Raw genomic sequence first — 20,789 nt, 5'->3', positions numbered from 1 at the left:
CCCAGATTCGTCTGTAAAAGAAACAGGCTGCAGGTTCATGCACCTGATGCCAAGTTTGCTCTGTGTTCACCAGGTTAAACCTGATGAAAGTTCATTTAAAAGCCTCATTTTATTCCTTTGGTTTAATTTAGCACCAGTCATTAATAAAACCACAAGATAGGCAGAAGTTTGGTTCTGCATTGGTGTTTGTAGTGCTCCAGACCAGGTTGGACAGGGCTTGGAGCAGCCTGGGATAGTGGAAGGTGTCCCTGCCCATGGCATGGGGTAGGAATGAGATGAGCCTTAAGGTGCCTTCCAACCCAAACCATTCCATGATTCTTTCCATGATTCTCTGCTGTTCCTGCTCTTTTATTTTATCAAATAAGGAGTTTGGCAACAGTTGTCCAATATTCCCTGGGCAGAAACTCTATGTGGAGCAGATAAAGGTCAGGGCTGGCTCCAGGCTGCGTTGGGATGAGCTGCTACTGCCCATCTGGGCATTCCAGAGCTGCCACTGCCCATCTGGGCATTCCAGAGCTGCCATCCCAAGATGCTGCATCCCGAGGGCCCTGGGTTTGCTGTTTCTGTAGCACCTGGGCAGCAGATGTTGAACAGCTGGGCAGAGGGACAGGTGATCCTCTTGGTCATCCACCTGTCCCAAGCCCTGGTCATGAGAATGTCATGTGGAATCTTGGTAGGACACAGCATCCTATGGAAAAGCTGATGCACACTGGTGAATCTGGATGATGATGATGATGATGATGATGATGATGATGCTTAGCACTGAAGAGGTTTTAAACTGTGGCTACCTCTCTGGGAGATCTCAGTGTTTGTGGCTGGTCTATCTTTGCTTCAAGACAGTGCCAAAAATCCCCCTTTTTTCTGTCTTTGGGCTAGCTCTCTGTTTCTCCAAAAATCCCAGTGCCAGCAAGAGGAAGTGGAGAACAGGCAAGGGTGAAGTGCATTGAGCTCAGCACCTAAATCGTGGCAGTTGTGTCAGCAACGTGTCTGCAGTCATGGCTTTGGCTGTGGATTTTAGTTCTTCCAGGGATGAGTTTCCATTATTGTGCTGAAAGTGAAGTGGAACAACTCAAATCCTGGAATTCATTTGGAGTAGGTTTAGCTCATTTCTTTGCTGCAGAATCCTTCTTTGCCTTGAGTAGTTCCCCTATTTTTAAAAATCACGTCTGCGTGCCTCTAACTCCCAAGGCTTGGGAACATTTCCGAGGTGCTCCCAGCTGCTGGAATGCTTTTGACTGACAGCACCGCTTCCATGGAACTCCTCTGTGTTTCCTTTTGAATTGTTTCCAATTACAGCAGCTTCAGCAGAGCTGTCCACAGGCAGAGACGATGGAAATTGGATGCAGAAAGATGCAATGATTCAAGGAAGGGTAAGTACAACAGTGTCATTTTTTTCCGGGAGAATAAAGATTTCTCCAGACCAGCTCTGCATCCTGAGTTGAAGTGGCAGACAGGAAATGTTTTTTTTCTTTCTTTAGGTCCCGAAGGATGTTCCTTTGTTAGAAAGCCAAACCTCCATTTCCTCTGTTTCTTGTAGCAAACCTGGTGAACACAGAGTTGACTTGGCACCGGCTGCCTGAGCTTGTAGCCTATTTCTTTTACAAACCCATTTGGTTTGAGCACTGGAAGTCTGCCTTTGCTGCTGGATAACTTGGTAGGCAACTAATTGATGTTCTTGTGGCCAGATGCTGCAGCCTGCCCTGATGTTAATGAGCCTCCACTTCCAAAAATTCCCACTGAGGATAACAGCAGCCCATGTGTGCCTGAAGTCCCCAGAGCAGCTGTTCTATGCTGAGGAGTGGCCCGGTCTCAGTCTCCACTCTGACCTGTGACAATTTCCCCCTTTCTCACCCCAAATCCTGTGCCTTGAATATGGCTACATTCAGAATAGAGGTATCCAAGCTGGATTTGGAAACGGGAACAAGAGCTGTGGAAAGCCACAAACCTGCTTTTACGAGGGCTGGTCATAGTTTGGGGTTGCAGCCAACATGTGGAATGGCAAGATGGAAATTCCAGGAACATTTTGAAACAAATCAGTCTTGGAGCTATACCAGTGCTGTGGGCACAGCCCGGGGATAGGGAAAAGTGGGAATGTGGGATGCTGCAGGAGTGTGGAGTGAGGGTTTGGAACAGGTACTGCACAGCTGGGAGGGTTGGGGAAGGACTGCAAAGGATTAGGGAAGCACCAGCTTAAACAGCAGAAAGGTTTGGGGTGGTCCTGTGCAGGGGCAGGAGCTGGAATTCCTGTGGGTCCCTTCCAAGGCAGGGCATTCCATGAGTGTGTGAAAACTGAGATGTGGCAGAAATATCTCTGGAATCACAGAATTATGGAATGCTTTGGGTTGGAAGGAATCTTAAAGCCCATCCAGTGCCACCCTCTGCATGACAGGGACACCTCCCACTGTCCCAGGCTGCTCCAAGCCCCAAAGTCCAGCCTGGCCTTGGACACTTCCAGGGATCAAGGAACAGCCACAGCTTCTCTGGGCACCCTGTGCCAGGGCCTGCCCACCCTCCCAGGGAACAATTCCTTCCCAATATCCCATCTATCTCTGCCCTCTGGCACTGGGAAGCCATTCCCTGTGTCCTGTCCCTCCATCCCTTGTCCAAAATCTCTCTCCATGTTTCTTGTCAGCCCCTTCAGGCACTGGAAAGCACAGTCAGGTCACCCCAGAACTTTTCTTCTCCAGGCTGAAGAATCCCAGCTCTTTCCTTATCATCTCCATGGCCTCTCCTGGACTCATTCCAACAGCTCCATGTCCTTCCTGTGCTGGGGACCCCAGTTCATTCCCAGCTGGAAGGCTGCAGGATCGTCACTTGGCTCAAGCTGCCCTCACTTCCATGGATCCTAAAGGACCCTAAAAGCACCAACTGTGCCTTCCCCACATGCAGGTGATTGTGTCTCAGGGGTGAATTAGCAACATATTCCTTGCTTAAAAATTCCAGAATATTCCTATAAAATGTTTGTCTTTGATACATGAATCACAGGTAGAATGGTTAATTTAGGAAGTCCCTGACAACAAAAAATATTAAGAACATATAAAGGACTTAATTACAGGCTGGAATTGGGATAGTTAGATATCTTAATTTAAAAAATTATAGTTTTTATGTCTGCAAAGTAACTGCAGAAACTTTTTACAAGATTATCAGTGAAGAAAATATTTTTGGAGAATTAATTCCTGTCCTTACAGGAAACTGTAGTGCTGAAGGAGCACAAGGTAATAAGGAAAACATGGAAGAAGAGGCCTGTTCTATTGCCTGGCATGAGTTGTGCCCTTTACTTCTTCTGAGATTAAATTTGATCTTGACAGTCAGTTCTGGGATGAAGGAATTTGCTGCCCTGACATGAAAAGAAAGCAGTGAGGAATTCTGACTGCTGCAGTACAGTTTTTATAAAGTGGGAAGCTAAAATTTCAGCTTGATCCAAGTCAGCAGTAAATTTCAACAGCTTTAGCTGGCAAGAAAAATAATACCTATTTTAATGAATGTAATAAAAATAACTTTATGGCAGAAGATGAGTGGTCAGCCTCAAAACAGACATGCAGGTGACTAACGGTCAGTGAAGTCAATGCTTATGAAAAAGACCACTGTTTTTTAATTATCAGTCTAACTTGGATAAAATACAGCCATTAGCACCCCCCTATTTTGCCTAAGGTTTGTTTAGATTCTGCTCCCAACAAAAGTTTATTTTCTCTCCAACTTTTACTTTTTTTTTGTAAAATCTTAATATCAGGATGTGTTTAGAACATCAAAGAGCTCTTAACAACAAGGTTTTTCCAGGAAGGGATCATAGAATTGTTTAGGTTGGAAAAGGCCTTAAGATGATCAAGTCTGCCCATTAATTACTGTCACCTATTTGCAAAGTCATTCTTTCTATGTGGCTGCATTTGCCACTGAATTACTTTTCACTGGGATCTGTTTTAAGTGAAATTCTCTTTCTTAATTTCCATCTAATTCTGTAGGCATTATGCAGGTCAGTGTTCCCCCAAGATAGAGATGCCCTGTGCAGGGAGGATAAATAGGAATCAAGGTTTGCCCACAGGTCTCACAAATCCCCCTGGCTCTCCAGAGGGTTGGCTTCATCTCTTTCCAATTTCTTTGGGAAAAAAAAAAAAAAAGCCCAACAAACTTTGTTCCAAAGAAAGAAATACCAGGTGAAAGCAAACAGCTCAGACAGCTGAGTTTGTGAGGATGGAACCAGGACCCAGGAATTATCTGGGATTTATATGCCAGTTCTATGATCTAAAATCTTCTCAATGAAGAAATTTAGCAGACATCAAAAGGACACGGAGCTGTGCCAGGAGAGTTTAGGCTGGAGATCAGGGCAAGGTTCTTCCCCCAGAGGGTGCTGGGCACTGCCCAGGCTCCCCAGGGAATGGGCACGGCCCCGAGGCTGCCAGAGCTCCAGGAGGGATTGGACAGTGCTGCCAGGGATGCACAGGGTGGGATTGCTGGGGGGTCTGGGCAGGGCCAGGGGATGATGATCCTTATGGATCTCTTCCAGCACAGGAGATTCCATGATTCTCTGATCTGCTGGCAGTTGAAGCTCTGAGCTGGCTGCTCCCAGGGCAGGCTGAGCTGTTCATCCTTCCCTCTTGTCCAGTGAATGTGTTGTGGCTTTATGAGGACATTTAGGGAGCTGAGGAGAAAGATGGAGAAGGACTTCTTACAAGGGATGGAGTGCCAGGACACAGGTAATGTCTTCCCACTGCCAAAGGGCAGGGTCAGATGGGATATTAGGAAGGAATTGTTCAGTGGGAGGCCCTGGCACAGGGTGCCCAGAGAAGCTGTGGCTGCCCCTGGATCCCTGGAAGTGTCCAAGGCCAGGTTGGACTTTGGGGCTTGGAGCAGCCTGGGATAGTGGAAGGTGTCCCTGCTCATGGCAGAGGTGGCACAAACAGCAGTCCCCGAAGGCTGCAGGTCTGTTCCTGACAAGGAAACTCCTCTTTCTGATCTTCTTATGACTCTCTGGAATATATAAATCTCCAGTCTGGTATTCCCCCTTCCTGCTCATCAGCTGAGCTGTAGATTTCAACAGAGTTTGTGGTTCCAACAGGATTCAGACGTGTGTGTTCACTTTCCCCAGCTGCCATGGCAAAATCTTCATGGTTTCTTGATCCAGTTTGGAACACTTGAATGCTCAGTTATGTGTCATGGTGAGAAATCAACTCTGCAAAAAGGATTTTGAGACAGAAAAGCCTTGCTGCTCTGTATGGGGGTCATGAGGAAGGTGGGCTCAGCTCCTGGAGTGTCCTGTCAACCCCTGAAATCTGACACATCCCTTAACCACCCCTCACCTACAGTCAAGCTGCACAAACTTAGCACAGATTCCCTGTGCTGCCTCTTCAGAGCTGTTAATCAGTGCCATGCCTTGCTCCTTGTTTTTTCCAACACAATCATGGTGCATCCTGTATTTGCTTGATCCACTTGGAGATCAGGGTGGTGCTGAAACCCTCAGTTGCTCCTTTTGAAGTCGATTTTATTCTTTCTGCCCCATGTGTGGTTTTTCCTGTGCTGTAAGGGCTGGATTTTCCAAACAGACATTGCGGAGCCTGGCTTGTCCAACAACATTTTTAACGAGGGTTTCCAAATGTTTCAGGCAGGAAGACCTAAATGTTAATGCTCCTAGGAAAACAAGGAATTTGAACCACTGCTGCTGATCAGTTCATGATTTCCAGAGGTGCTGCAGCTCCTCAGATAAGGCTTGCGTGTGTTTGTTGTTCAGCAGTAATTCAAGATTATCTGTGTGCATCACTAAGATTGTGAGAAAGTGTCTTTGTTGCTGTCATGTCCATAGAAGAGCATGACGATCCCATGGAATAATTTATTCCTGTTGTTTGGGCAAAGTGTATGAGACAAAGAAAAGAGATGAAGTCCAGGAAGAGAAAATTGAGGCGTTTGTGTAAGGCTGACGGAGGTGATTGAGCTGGTGGTGTAAAGTGGGAACAGCAAAACAAGTGGGCTGGCAGCTGCCAAAAGCAATTTACCTTGCTGACCAGTATCCCCATGGCTGCATTTCCATGCTCATTCAACAGCCTGCACACTCCTGATCTTCCCAGTCTCCAGCTTTGCCCTGGATTTGTTTCTTTTGGTGCTTAAAATCTGGCTTTGAACAACCACTTGTGACTGCAGATAATGGCAGCTCCATCCTGGCTCCCAGGTCTGTGGGAATGCACAGCCTCCTGCCCACCCCTCCCCACAGAGCCTGTGGGATAGCTCTGAGATCCCCTGGGATTCTCCTAAACCACTCTGGTTGGGATGGATATGAGATAAATATCAAACCCAAGGAGGACACTGTAAGCCTGGAGGTCAGGACACACAACAGGTGAGAACCCTCAGTCTGATCCAGAGGACACAGATGAAGACCAGATGTGGCCACATCTGTCAGGCAGGAGCCACCTCTGCACTATTTTGGGACTCCCACTAGGACACTGAGGGGCTGGAGAGTGTCCAGAGAAGGGAACAGAGATGGGGAAGGGCTGGAGCCCCAGGAGAGGCTGAGGGAGCTGGGAAAGGGGCTCAGCCTGGAGAAAAGGAGGCTCAGGGGGAACCTTCTGGCTCTGCACAACTCCCTGACAGGAGGGGACAGCCAGGGGGGGTCGCGCTCTGCTGCCAGGGAACAGGGACAGGACAAGGGGAAACGGCCTCAAGCTGTGCCAGGGGAGGCTCAGGTTGGAGAGCAGGAGGAATTTCTGCATGGAAAGGGTGCTCAGGCCTTGTGAGGGGCTGCCCAGGGAGGTTTGGAGTGCCCATCCCTGGAGGTGTCCAAGGAAGGGCTGGAGGTGGCACTCAGTGCTCTGGGCTGGGGACAAGGTGGGCATCGGGCACAGCTTGGACTCCATGGGCTGGGAGGGCTTTTCCAGCCTCAGTGATCCTGGGATTCTGTGATTAAATGGAAAACCAGACAGCACAAACTTTTTTGCATTGCAGGCAGGATATGACAATCACTTAAATACAATCCATGAGGCAGAAGGAGGTACTGGAGGAAACAAAGAATACGGGAAGAGGAGGGTGTTTCAAGCTACAAAATCCACTCCTGCTCTGCACTGCAAAATAAGAAAGGCTTTGTAGGTTTAAGGCAATGAGCTCCTTGCTGCAATTCAGGAAGCAGCTTTTAAATTCCATCTAATACCAGAATTCATTGACTGTTTCCTCTCCAGCATTTCTGTGGACTATATGGTTTTGTACACTTAAAAGATCAGGTGTCCTAAACTCTGAGTATTCCAGAGCTGCACAGCTGTTCTCCAGCTGTGAGCAGGTGCATTTTCAGATAATTAGTCTGCAACCCACCTGGGACCTGCCAGATGAAATGCAAAAGGGCTGTTAGCATTCCAAAAGATTTAGCTGCACTTTCCCACTATTTTAAAAGGGCACAGTTTGGACTATCTCCCCTTGCAAATTCTCAAAACTAATTATCTTACATATATTTTTAATTCCCGAGGCCTGTTTTCTTCCCCTGGCTTTTTCCTGGCAGAGAAAACTTTGAATTTTGGCTTTCCATATTGCCGTGACGAAATAGAGAGTCTGCCCCAATGCCACAAAGTGTCCCTGAGGGAATTATCAACACCTTGATTCTAGTATCATTCTGTAAATCCCAGCCAAATTCCAGCAGAATTTCTTCCCGCAATTGGGATGTGGTAAGACATTAAATCTGTCAGTGATTCAGCCCTTCACTGGAGGTGTGTGATTGGAAGGGTGTGAGCAGCTTGGGAAAACGCCTTTGGAATCATCTTTTGGAGGCACCTTGCTGCATGTTCTCTGCAGCCTGCTGGAGAAGGAGGAAGTAAATGGTTAATCCCATGGGAATGTCAGCTCTACACTCCTCTTTACACCTGTGCTTCTCCTCTTCCCAGCACACCTGGCTTTTGCTGTGCCTCAGAGACAACCTTTGGAGTTCTTTGGCAGAGGAAATCATCCCCAGGGATGGTGGCTTTAGCAAGGCAGGGTGGGGAGGAGAAGAGAGGGTTATAAAAGGATCCAAATCCATTGTAGAGGGTCTAAAGGAGGGACACAGGGATGGGAAAGGGTCTGTAAGGGCCATACAAGGAGTGGCTGAGGGCACTGGGATTGTTCACCGGAGGAGATTGAGGGCAGAGCTCACCAGGGGCTGCAGCTCCAAACTCTGCTCTCTGTGAGCAGGGACAGGGCCCAGGTAACAGCTGGAGCCGTGCCAGGAGGGTTTAGGCTGGAGATCAGGGCAAGGTTCTTCCCCAGGCTCCCCAGGGAATGGGCACGGCCCCGAGGCTGCCAGAGCTCCAGGAGGGATTGGACAGCGCTGCCAGGGATGCACAGGGTGGGATTGCTGGGGGGTCTGGGCAGGGCCAGGGGATGATGATCCTTATGGATCTCTTCCAGCACAGGAGATTCCATGATTCTCTGATCTGCTGGTGGCTGAAGCTCTGAGCTGGCTGCTCCCAGGGCAGGCTGAGCTGTTCATCCTTCCCTCTTGCTTTACAGGCCTGTGCTTGAAGGAGCTCTGATTCACCAGAAACATCTGCTCCCATGGCCCGACTTTCCAAGCAGCTGGTGGGGTGTCCCACGTTCAGGAATTCAGATTAGGAAGAGGTAAAGGAAGGTTAAACAGGTGAGTCATAGTGGGCTGGAGAATCAAAGAATAATCTTCTCTGAGTTATAGGTGGGTGGAATTCTTGCAACATCTGAGTTGCAGAGGGCTGGAGACTTTCCTGGACCTCTCCCAGTATTCACCTCTTTATTAAAAACTCCCTGTTACTCCTTATCCTGCTCCTGCAGAATGAGGGATCTGGTTCCTGGTGGTTTTTATTACTTTGAGGGTGGTTATCATGTGCATCCTCTGTCCAGCCCTTCTCTAAGTAACCTGGAATGGATCAATCAGATTATTCCAGGTGGAACAGCTCTCTGGACTCGCTCCAGCAGGTTGTTACCTCCAGGAAATGTGCAATAGAGGATCCTGCATTCTGGATGAGACCTCATGGATGCAAAGCAAAAATACCTGGTAGAACACCACCTTTTCCAGCTGAAAGTTGAACTGTTCCTCTCAGAAATTATAGAAAAGGGCTGCTTTTATCACATTTTAAAAAAAGGAATTAGAAAAGAAGTGTTTGAGGCAAAGACAGGTTATTATAATTTGTATTTCAAACAGGTTCACATAAAATCTCTTTCTCCTTTCTGAAGAGGTTTTATATTGTGCCAATTCCGATGGTATCTGAGTAATTCCTTGGGTGTAGAATCATGGAATAGGGAATGGTTTGGGTTGGAAAGGAACTTCAAGCTCCTTCAATTCTTACCCCCTGCCACCTTCCACTATCCCAGGATGTCCTGATGTGCCTGTCCATGGCAGGGGTGGAACAGCATGAGCTTTAAGGTCTTTTCCAACCCAAACCATGTTGGTATTCCATGATCTAGCAGTGCATTTATAAATATCGAAGAACAAACCTGCTGTCACATTTCTTTCCAGTAACCAAACATTATTAATTTATTATTTTTGTTTAATGAAAAAATAAAAAGCAATTTAGAAGCTTTTATTAAAATACCTTTCAGAAGCATACTGGAAACTCTTCCTGCCTGGCCCTGGGCGTGTGCATGGGTGCAGATGATTCAGGTGAAGCCTTATAAAAATGGACAAATAATTTTTGAACTTACATGACATTGAAATTTATGGGACAGTGAATTAATCTCTTGGGAGGAAAAAATCCCAAGCTGTGGTTTTGATGGCCCTCAGGCCATCATTTCTCAATTGGAAAATGGAGGCACATGCCAGAAAGCCTTGGGATGAAAAACAAGGAGAAGCCTGAGCAAGGTTAGGAAAGGGAAACTGAGTTGTGAAATTCCTGTGGTTGGGAAAGTGAGCCATGAGCTCCATGGAAAAGGCTGGACTACTCCAGGGATGAGGATCTCAGCTCCACAAATGCCCTGGGGAGAGGAGGAAGATGAAACTGGGAAGTGGGAATGAGAGGCTTGTTGTGTCATGTTTTGGGATTAGTGGGTTATTCAGTCAGGAGCAATCCCATCCTTGCTGCCTTTCATCCAACAGCTGTCTCCAAGCAGGTGAGATGTCCCAACTGCAGGGAATGACTGAGGGAGGAGGAAATTTGTGAATAGGGAAGGAACCTCTTGGCTCTTCACCAGGGCTGTGGAAGCCCTAGAGAGAATGGAGTCTGTCTCCTTAGTCCACTCCTGAATTCCTACCCCACTGCTGCCCTTCCCAACGCAGGGAGGATGTTCCTGAGCCCTCCTCCCCAGAGTAGCAAAAATCAGTTCTTATGAAAGCTCAGGACTGGTTCTGCTGAAAGAACCTCACATTTATCTGTCACTGATCAGCTGTGATGATATTGTGGGAGATTCTTCAAGCTCCCTGAGCCTTCAGGAGGCCAGTCTGGGAACCTGACTCTAAACTTGACTTCTCTCTTTAGCTCTAGGAAGTAATAAAAAGAGGCAGTAGAAAGAGAGCATATTTAGATGGGATATTGGGAAGGAATTGTTCCCTGGGAGGGTGAGCAGGCTCTGGCACAGGGTGTCCAGAGAAGCTGTGGCTGCCCATGGATCCCTGGAAGTGTCCAAGACCAGGCTGGACTTTGGGATTTGGAGCAACCTGGGATAGTGGAAGGTGTCCCTGCCCTGGCAGAGAGTGGAATTTTGGAACTTTAAGGTCCCTTCCAACCCAAACCATTCCATGATTTCATGGAATGTGATGGGAATAGTTTGCTGTAACAGCAGCCTGAAGACACAAAACACACAAAATCTTCCTGCAATTTTATACATGGGTTTGAGAGAGGATTGTTAAGGGATTTGAAATAGATTTTCTGATTTTTTTCAGGATTTTTCCATTCCAAATATGCTACAGTCAATGTTTCAGTCTGGTTTTAGACAAGCCCAGGGTTTACTGAGGCAGCTGCTCCAGAATTGTTTGTAAATGTGACAGTAAATGAAGGCAGTCAACAGCCAATCCATGGCTCCATGCCACTGGAAAAAGAGTGAGTTGGTGACGTAGCAATTGTCTCCAGATATCCGGGTTTTGCCACCAGAGAGTTCCCAAAAAACTCGAGTCATCAAAAACATCTTTTGTTGCAACCTCAGGATTCTTCTTCATTTCCAACATCTTGTAACTGTGTATTAATGTGCAAGTAGGTGTACTCCTACTGCTGTCCCAGTGACTCCAGGGAAAAAGGGATGGAGCTCTCCAACCTCTTATCTCTTTTTCCTAACCAACTGCTCCTCAGTGAGCACATTCATAGCAAGGGAAATGTGTGAGCTCTCCCTGCATTTGAATTTGAATTGTATCAGAAACCCAAAATTTCCAGTAGCATTTCAGCTGAAATAATTATAATAACCATTTCAATGTCTTGTTGAAAGATACAAGGAATCTAATTTAAATCCAGTTCCAGGATAATGCCTGCTTTTTGTGCCCTGCTTATCTCGTGCAGAAGCTGGGGAAACTGCTGAATTCCTGGTTGCCTTCCCCTCTCCCTATTTTACTTTTATTCTGACCCCACCCTAGAAGGGAACAGTGCAGAGAACCACAAGAAAATCCTATTGATTTTGGTGAAACCCTTGAATTATCCCAGAACTGATGCTTTTATTGGTAAAAGATAAATCCTAATAGATAAAGCTGGAGCTCAGGAGTGCTCAGAAAAAGGCCCCTGAACACACCATATTGTGCCCTGCAAGGCCATGTTTCATATTTGAAGAGCAGATTAGAGCTGTTGAGTTTTGTTCTGAGATCCACATGGGACTGTCAAGTGAATTTTTTATGTCTTTGCATCACCCCTGTGGAAAACAATGTCCAAGTATGAGGTAGAGAAGGGAGGAGATGCCTCCTTATAAAGTTATCTCCAGGAAAAATGCAAATTGGTGAGGGTATGGGAAAAAATGCCTATGGATATGAGTGTAGGGAACGGTGGGAAAAGTGACAGCAGGACATTGTACCCTGCCCAAAGTGGGAGAACTGGGAGTGTTTGGCACTGGGGAGGGAGATGAAATAACTGAAAACTTATAAAATCATTGAACTCTTTAATTATGAATTAATAATAAAGTCAGCCTGATCAAGGGCTGGTGTAATCCCATCATCACACTGGGAAGTTTAGCCATGTGCATTTCCCCCAGGAACTACTTCCCAGCTTCCAGAGCCCATTTCCAGCACAGTGGAGCTGTTAAATTTCAGCTGGAGATGGTGGGAAGATAATTTTTTCTCAAAACTGAACATTGTTTGCAGAACCCCAAACTCTGTGAGGAAACAGCCACTCCTGGAGTGTCAATCTCTGTGCATTCCCAATTAAGCTACCAACCTCAGCATGGTGAGTTTAGGTGGCAATCACAGAATATCTTGAGTTGGGATCCATCAGGATCATGGATCCAGCTCCTGGCCCTGCCCAGACCCCCCAACAATCCCACCCTGTGCATCCCTGGCAGCGCTGTCCAATCCCTCCTGGAGCTCTGGCAGCCTCGGGGCCGTGCCCATTCCCTGGGGAGCCTGGGCAGTGCCCAGCACCCTCTGGGGGAAGAACCTTGCCCTGATCTCCAACCTTTTGCTACACATGCAGAAATATTGGGGAAAAGGGCCAAAATTCAAGTGCTGAGGGTTTTTGAGTTTTCAGTCTGTGGACAGAAAGCACAGCTTGCTCTTGAAAAAAATCTACCTCCCCACTTACAGCCCAGTTTAGACGGAGTGATTTTAGTCCATCAGTGCAGTCTCCCCGTGCCAAACAAAATAAAAACTCTGGGACACGCTGGTGTTTAATAATTCCTGGGTAGGGAGCCACTATTCCAAAATGAACACCTGACACAGTTTTGAGATGTGGAATCAGATAATGAGAAGTCTTCTAGAAAATGTGTGCCTTTTTTGCTTGTTTGTAATTTTTGTTGATTGAGGAAGGGATGGACAGGACTGACAGAGCAACACAGCGCCCCACCATATAAAACAAATTATTTTAGCTCTCTAAATCTGCTGAAGTAAAGGGTTTAGGAGGAGGGAGTTGCATGTTTTGAATCCTTCTTCTCACCTTTTCCTGAGCTGCTTCTGATCTCAGTCCAAAGTCTGGATGGGGAGTGTGAAGCAGCTCATCAAAAGGGGATGAAAAGCCTGGCTCAGGAGAGATGGACAAGCAGCAGGAGAGACAGATGAGAGTGAGGGGGAATCAAAGGGAAAAAGGTGTGAGAGACAGGCAAGTAGGGTGGGAAGGGCAGTTAAAATGGGCAGAATCATCAGGGGTTCCTGAGAGAAAAGCTGAGCCAGGTAGAAATCCTTGTAGGAGATGCTGTTTTGTCTTCCAGCTGTTCCCACTGGTAAATACCCAGAGTAGGCAGAGAGATGAAACAAATCTTCCACTGGCTGCAGATTCTCCTGCAAATCTGAGCACCTCTGAGGAGAGGGGACTGTCGGGCTTGTGTGAGAAATGGGATGAGACCAATCACAGAATCCCAGACTGATTTGGGTAGGAAGGGACCTTAAAGCTCATCCAGTGTCACGGCTACAGTGAGCAGGGACACCTTCCACTATCCCAGGATGCTCCAAGCATCAAAGTCCAGCCTGGCCTTGGACACTGCCAGGGATCCAGGGGCAGCCACAGCTTCTCTGGGCACCCTGTGCCAGGGCCTGCCCACCCTCCCAGGGAACAATTCCTTCCCAATATCCCATCTATCCCTGCCCTCTCGCATTCCCTTTGCCCTGGCACTCCGTCCCTTGTAAGAAGTCTCTCCATCTCTCCTGTAGCTCCTTCAGGCACTGGAAGGCCACAATTTGGTCACCTCAAAGCTTCTCCTCTCCAGCCTTTCCTCCCAGCAGAGCTGCTCCATCCCTCTGGTCATCCTGGTGCCTCCTCTGGGCTCTCTCCAGCAGCTCCAGGTCCCTCCTGTTTGCTTCTCACACCCACTCGTTTTCCACATTTGTGTGATAAAGCAGTGGGATGCTTATGGAAGGATCAGAGGCTGCCCTGGCAAACTCTGCAATCCTGGATGTGAAACAGCGAAACTGAGAGAGGCTGTACCTAAGAATCCAGTGTTCCTGGACCTATTTTTTTATATCTCCCATCATTTCTGACTCGGCAAAGCTATCTATTCAGGGAAGATTCCTTGAGAGGGGGAGATCAGAGGATCAAAGGAGTCAAAATGTGGACTTGGAAGTTGACAGGTCAGTGAGATTTGTGAGACAGGAATTTGTTTGCACCCAGGTCCCTTTTGAGTGCTCGCAGGTTCCAGGATTGATCCAGCATCATTTGAGAGCCCTGCATTAACAGAAACTCACTTCTGAACACAAACACCGACTTAAGGAATAATCCTTAATTTCAGAGCCTCTCTGAGACGGGTATCTCTGCCTCAATACCTTTGACAGCAGAAAATTGAGGGTTTGTTGGGTTTTTTTTTTTCTTGGGTTTTTTGTTGTTGTCGCTGTTTCTCTGCTGTGTTTTTGACTAGGCCTCCAGTAATTAAGCAGCAATTCAGCTGCTTACACTTTGAAGTTTCATTCACTACCTGTCCCGTGTTGAGTCAACAAAAGGCTACATCTAAGGCAATGAGGCTCAGGCCATCACTTTTTTTTTTCTTTTTTTTTTTTTTTTGGCTGCCTAATTAAATGTAATTACTTTATTTTGTGCCCAGCTTCATACTTGTACCATTGCCTTGTAATAATTGAAATTGCCTGGATGCTGCGGGGGGACTGTTTGACGCCAGAGAGGAGACGTTCCCGCTGTCCTTCCTTGGAATAGCATGGAAGTCCAAAGCACGGAGCCAGCATTTCCCTACCTACTCATTAGCTGCCCTAGAGGAGAAGCACCAGAGAGGCGCTGCTTTTATAGGGCCAGGATGTGTAGTGGGCCCGCTGCTGTGCCTAAAAATAGCCTGTGCTGTTGGGGACAAGCTGGGATTAGCCACAGAGGGAATCCTGCATGTTTAAAGGAGTGACCTTCCCGTGGCACAGCAGCTTTGCATCCGCTCCTTTTCATTCCGTAATTATGACAGATCAAAAGCGGCACGCTGCCACTCATTATCTCTCGAGGGGGATTTGAAGAATTACTGTCCTCTTGACAAGCAAAATACTCCTGCTGCTTCTATTTGGGAGATCAAGCAGGAGCCCCCACCCCTCCCCAACAAAAAAAAAAAAAAAAAAAAAAAAAAAAAAAAAAAAAAAAAAATCACCTGCATTTCATTTTTCCTCCTTGTGCATTAGGAAAAGTTGTAGAAGGAGAAGTAAATGAGTGCCCAGCGTGATTAATGAGCTCGGGGAGAGCTCCCTGACCAGCCTGAATCTGGAGTCAGGCTTTAATGATTAATAATATGGGAAATGTAGGCTCAGTAGCACTAATAATAAGGGTGGCTTTGGCTCTCTGCTGGCCGGGGACACGGGAGCATCCTCGGAGCCCTCCCTCTCCTCGGTGGTGCCAGCAGGTCTACACAGAGCAGTTAAAACTAATGGCAGATCTAAAGTCTCCCAAGCTGCACTCCAGTTTAAAGAGGAAGGGGGGAAAGGGAACAAAAAAAAAAAAAAGCAAAAAGCCAAACAACTTCTGGCTTTCTACAGGCAAGATAATTTGTGGAGTGTTTGGAGGAACATCACAAAGAATACAAATGGAAAAACAATTAATCAAATTAATGGAAAAGAGGGATGAGGCTGGGTCTCTGCAGAAGCAATGTCATAGCAGAATTTGGGTCCTAACAGGAAGCAGGAGTTCAGCCAGACTGGTTTGATATCAAATGGCTTTGTGTGGGAGGGAAGACTGAATTTTTATGGCAGTTCTGTGAGGGGCAGCAAGGTAAAAATCAGGTATTTGCTTCGGGGTTTGGTTTGGTTGTGGTGTTGTTTGTTGGGGGATTTAAACACTTAAGAAAATCTGATTCCTGCTATATATTATTCTGATTTAAACACCTTTGGCTGGCTATGCCTGAATTACAAAGATAATTCTTTGTCTCTGCCTGTGTTTGCATCCTGCCCTCTAAGTTTATCCTGACAGAGTGCACATGTCACTGGCAGAAAGCAGGGATACTCTGGAAATATTTGCTTTTTGCTTATGGGATAGGATTTTAGGCTGCTTAGGGAGTGACTGTATATTCAGCTGATCCACCTTGTGTTTTAGGACCCCATGAGGAGAGTGTTTGGATGAGGGCTGAAGATGAGAATGTTCACCTCCACCATGAAAAATATCTCAGTTTTACTCCAGCACCTAGGCTAAACCACATAAATTCTTTTTTTTTTCTTTTCCCCTACATTTCCACCCTCTTAGAGCCCTGTTTGCCATCTCATGATGGCACAAGCTTGGCAAGCAGGGAGCCTGTGTGTCTGTGCTTGATTTCAAGCACAGGGACATCATAAATGATTAACTTCTCTCATTGAATATCAATTTAAATCAGGTCCATTTAGAACATTGCAAGCACAGAGCCCTGGGAGTCAGGCTTACATCACCAGATTCATTTAGGGATGAGATGAACAAGGTCGTGGTGGCAGAGCTTCAGGGGGATGCTCTCCATCATCCTTTGGAGAGCCAAAGGAATCCATCTAAATTTATATGCAAATATTAACATTTACAATATTTAATATTTTAGAGAGAGAGGGAGTCTGGACAGGGGTGTGGAGCCAGGGGGGGATGGCTTTCCATGGATAGAGGGCAGGATTAGGTCGGATATTAGGAAGAAATTCTTCCCTGTGAGGGTGCTGAGGTGGTTGGAATTTTGTTTCCATTATAGTTTGTTTTCCATGGATCGATGCTGAATTTGATCTGACACTTCACTGCCCAGGTTTTCCATCACAGAGAGACCTTCAACAATTCTCAAGGAGGTGAGAAAGTTGGCAGGCTGAGAGCTGGGCCTGGTCAAGAGAAGAAAAAGGTCTATGGAGACCTCCCAGCTCCTTCCAGGATCTGAAGGGGATACAGGGGAGCTGGAGAGGGAATCTGCATCAGGAACTGGAGTGCCAGGACAAGGGGGAATGGCTTCCACTGAAAAGGGGGAAATTTACTTCGGATTTTTTGAGAGAATTGTTCCCTGTGAGGGTGGGCAGGCCCTGGCACAGGGTGCCCAGAGAAGCTGTGGCTGTCCCTGGATCCCTGGAAGTGTCCAAGGCCGGGTTGGACAGGGCTTGGAGCAGCCTGGGCTAGTGGAAGGTGTCCCTGCCTATGGCAGGAGGTGGAATGAGATGGTCTTCCAGGTCCCTTCCTACCCCAAACCCTTCGATGATTGTGTGACTATCAGCCCTTGTTATCTTAACTTGCTGAGTGCTGTTATCAGATGTTCTCATCTCCCTGCTCCGGGGTGTCAGATAAGGTTAATTAGTCAAATATAATTGGGTCAAGTCCATTTGCACACCAGCTCTTTGTGGGATGGTTCCTAGCTGGGTGTAGGGGCTGTTTGCCCCTGCAGATATTACTTGGTCTATCACCTACCACTACATTTGAAACAGTTGTTTGGACCCAGCCTGACACTTGTGAGGCCCTAAGAACCAGCTCCCAAACAGATCCCAGTGGATATGGGAGAAGAATTCCCATCCCCTTCCTCCCGTGGGTTTCTCTATGTGGACAAGATGTGACAGCAACACCCAGACCTCTCTGCATGCCTGGAGCCAACAGGGCTCAGCTTGAACATCAAAAACACAACCCCCAAATGCTTCCAGCCCCATGTCCTTTTCTCAACAGCTGGGATTGATGGGCTGCTCCCCAGGAAAACAACAAAGCTGGGTCTTTTAGAAATTGCCAGGGGCAGGAGGGGAAGGGAGGGAGGATAAGGGAAGGAGAAGGATGGTGCCTTTGAATGAGAAGGGGTAAAGAAAAAGACAATGCTGGTACAATTTTAATTGTGCAAGTGCTGGGGCCAGCAAGAAAAAGGGCTCCATCCTGTTGGAGCCCCACAAATGCCTGCAGAGCATAGAATTGCTCATGCAATTTTGAACCATTTCCAGAAAACCTGAACAATATCAAAGGGATACCAACCCCTCAGAGTAAGGGCAATTTGGGTTCTTTCAGTCTTCTTGTACTACAGCAAATGTCCCCAGATCTGCTGTAGTCACCTCAGTTTCCAAAGGGAAACTACATGTTCTGAAAAATGGTGATTTAAAAGTAGATTTTCTTTCTACAGCTCCAAACCAAGGTTTAGGCAAGGTCCCCCATCAAATAAACTCTAGTCCAGGTTTAGCTGAGGCTTTGATAAACTCAGCTCTCTGCAAGAGCCAGTGAGGTGTCTGTGGGGGCAAGTTAAGACTTACATTTTTTCAGTTCTTTCAGGGAAGCCCCATATGAGTTCAAATCTCAGTTAACGCAGGTTTCAAATAAGAATTTGGCAACTAAAGGTGCTGTGGGATGAGAGGGAAGGTATTTACATGGGGAATAATAAATTAAAGACACGAAAAACTGAGCAGGAGTGAGTATGCAGCCTTTGGAAAGATGTCACCAACAGGTTGCTAAAGGATTTGAGCAAGGATTCAATACACCAAGAAGTAAGTGGGAGAACCACGGGGTGGAAAAGTTTGTTGATGACATCAAGTTTTATCCCCCAAGCTTTTTAGGAGGATACAGTTGAGGGATAGCTCCCTTTGGATGCAAATAGGCATTGAGAGTAAAAGACTCCTTTGGGAAGACACAAAAATCAGCAAAAGTGGAGGTAGAGCGGAGGCATGGGGAAGGGCATTCCAGATCTTAGCCTGGCAAAACACTCAGGAGGATCCAATAGAACTGTGTGAAAAAAGGAGTGACTTAGGGTTATATGGGATATTGGGAATGAATTGTTCCCTGGGAGGGTGGGCAGGCCCTGGCACAGGGTGCCCAGAGAAGCTGTGGCTGCCCCTGCATCCCTGGAAGTGTCCAAGGCCAGGCTGGACTTCGGTGCTTGGAGCATCCTGGGATAGTGGAAGGTGTCCCTGTCCCTGGCAGGGGATGATCTTTGGGGTCCCTTCCAACCCAAACCATTCTGGGATTCTCTGACTGCAGACCAACTCTTCAATACTGTTACAAATATTTTTTTTTCCTTTTTGACCAGCAATCCAAGTTCTGATCCAGGGCTCCATGTCTGCCAACATCTCTGATGGCACTGCAGAGTGGAAGGGCTCACAAGCCAACAGCTGGAAGGTCTGTAAGCCTTTTAAGTTTCTGTGCACACTTTAAAAACCCATTAGCTGATTTTGGTTTTTTTTCTTCAGCAGAATATCAATTTTGGACCAGTTGCAGGACAAAGTGCTTAATATTGAATCTTCTTGCCTTTAAATTTGAATTAGAAGGCTGTACTGCTGTGGCTTTGTATTTTTGAATGCAACTCCAAAAATACCACACGAACACTTTTAGATACTTCCCTTATAATTGTAATGTCTCTCTTGGCAACTAGGCTGCATTATAAAGATATATTGTGGCCGTGCTGAAGGTACTTGTTCCACCAAAAAAATCCTCATTAAAGTCAGATTTGATATTAATAAATGTGTGTTCTTGTGGAAAACTGAAATTGCTCTTATTGGAAGAGCTGAAGTAACTCACCCACTTGTTTTTGCTTGTATATTCCATCCTCCATCTCTATAGGGGAAAGAAATACTCCAAACAGGAGAGGGATTCCAGCTGTAAGGCTGCTTCTGTTTTCTTGAAGCTTTCAAATAATTAAACGATGCTCTCCATGGAAAGGGTGCTCAGGCCTTGTGAGGGGCTGCCCAGGGAGGTTTGGAGTGCCCATCCCTGGAGGTGTCCAAGGAAGGGCTGGAGGTGGCACTCAGTGCTCTGGGCTAGGGACAAGGTGGGCATCGGGCACAGCTTGGACTCCATGGACTGGGAGGGCTTTTCCAGCCTCAGGGATGCTGTGATGTAAAAATGTGAGAGAATCCTTTCAAATCCAGGAAACGGGCAATGGGGGTTGCTGTAAAAGTGGGATGAGAACAGGCCAGGTTTCCTCTTGGGCAGACACTTCATTCCCAGTCTGAATATTCTGCATGGGAATAAACCCAGTGTCTTCACAAGCTGCCATCAGCCCCTGGCTCTGTCCCTCCATGGAGGTGATTCAGTCTGGAACACGTGTGTTCTGCCATGTGGATTCTCCTCATTCACACCCATTCCATGCTCCATGCTCCTCTGAATTCATCCCTCTTTGCTGAACTGTCATGCTCAGATTGCTGATTCCTCTCTCTTGGATTGCAGTTTCTTGTGTCATCCTACAGCATTTTTTTTGCTCTCGTGGTGTCCTCCGTGGTCTCTGACCTCCTCTGTGCCTCAGACACGTCCATCTGTAATTTAATTGCCCAGATTCTTCTTCCATCCCTGTTTTGCAGTGCAATCTTTGAGGGTTTTGATGGTTTTGCACTTTGTCTGTGACTCAAGGCCTGATTCATGTGAATCCTGCATTCTCAATCCCTTCTCCCCTGATGTCATGGAACTATACAATCCCAGAATGGTTTGGGTTGGAAGGGACCCTAAATCTCAGCCAGTGCCATGGGCAGGGTCACCTTCCACTATCCCAGGCTGCTCCAAGCCCCAGTGTCCAACCTGGCCTTGGACACTTCCAGGGAGGGGACAACAAAGCTGTGCCGGTGGCTGGGCTGGCCTCGGTGATTTATTGCAGAACATTTATAAATTATGCTCCAATTTATAAATATTGGAGGAGAGATGAAGAAAGCCTTCTATAAACTGAATCAGAACTGAAGGAAGGTCCTTAAACTACTCCATGGTTTTGCTATTGGCTTCTCATTCCCTCTTGTGCCTGGAAAACCGAGGTGTGAGTGTGTGGATGGCCAATATCTCTGTCGTTACACGGGCGTAGATAACACGGCTGATTAACCATGGCTAATTAACCACCACAGCTAATTAATTGGCCATGCTTTGGTGTCTGGGCAGCCGCTGGGGATGCTCAGCAGTGCCATTGCTGGT

General features: G+C 46.9%; 1 long non-coding RNA gene across 1 annotated transcript in view; it reads left to right on the top strand.

Moving 5' to 3' along the window:
- The window catches only part of LOC148222955 (uncharacterized), a 30,571-nt gene extending 11,328 nt beyond the window's left edge, over nucleotides 1-19,243 (top strand). Inside the window, exons 2-3 of the long non-coding RNA XR_015805019.1 lie at nucleotides 8,455-8,581; nucleotides 18,928-19,243. This is a non-coding gene — a long non-coding RNA (uncharacterized LOC148222955). The remainder of the gene's footprint in view (nucleotides 1-8,454; nucleotides 8,582-18,927) is intronic.
- Nucleotides 19,244-20,789: the final 1,546 nt, after the last annotated feature.

The sequence above is a fragment of the Sturnus vulgaris genome, chromosome 8, assembly GCF_052056855.1.
Source record: "Sturnus vulgaris isolate bStuVul1 chromosome 8, bStuVul1.hap1, whole genome shotgun sequence".
In the NCBI taxonomy this organism is placed as follows: Eukaryota; Metazoa; Chordata; class Aves; order Passeriformes; family Sturnidae; genus Sturnus; species Sturnus vulgaris.
Note: the sequence above shows the minus strand (reverse complement) of the source record. Positions and strands in the feature narration are given on the sequence as shown.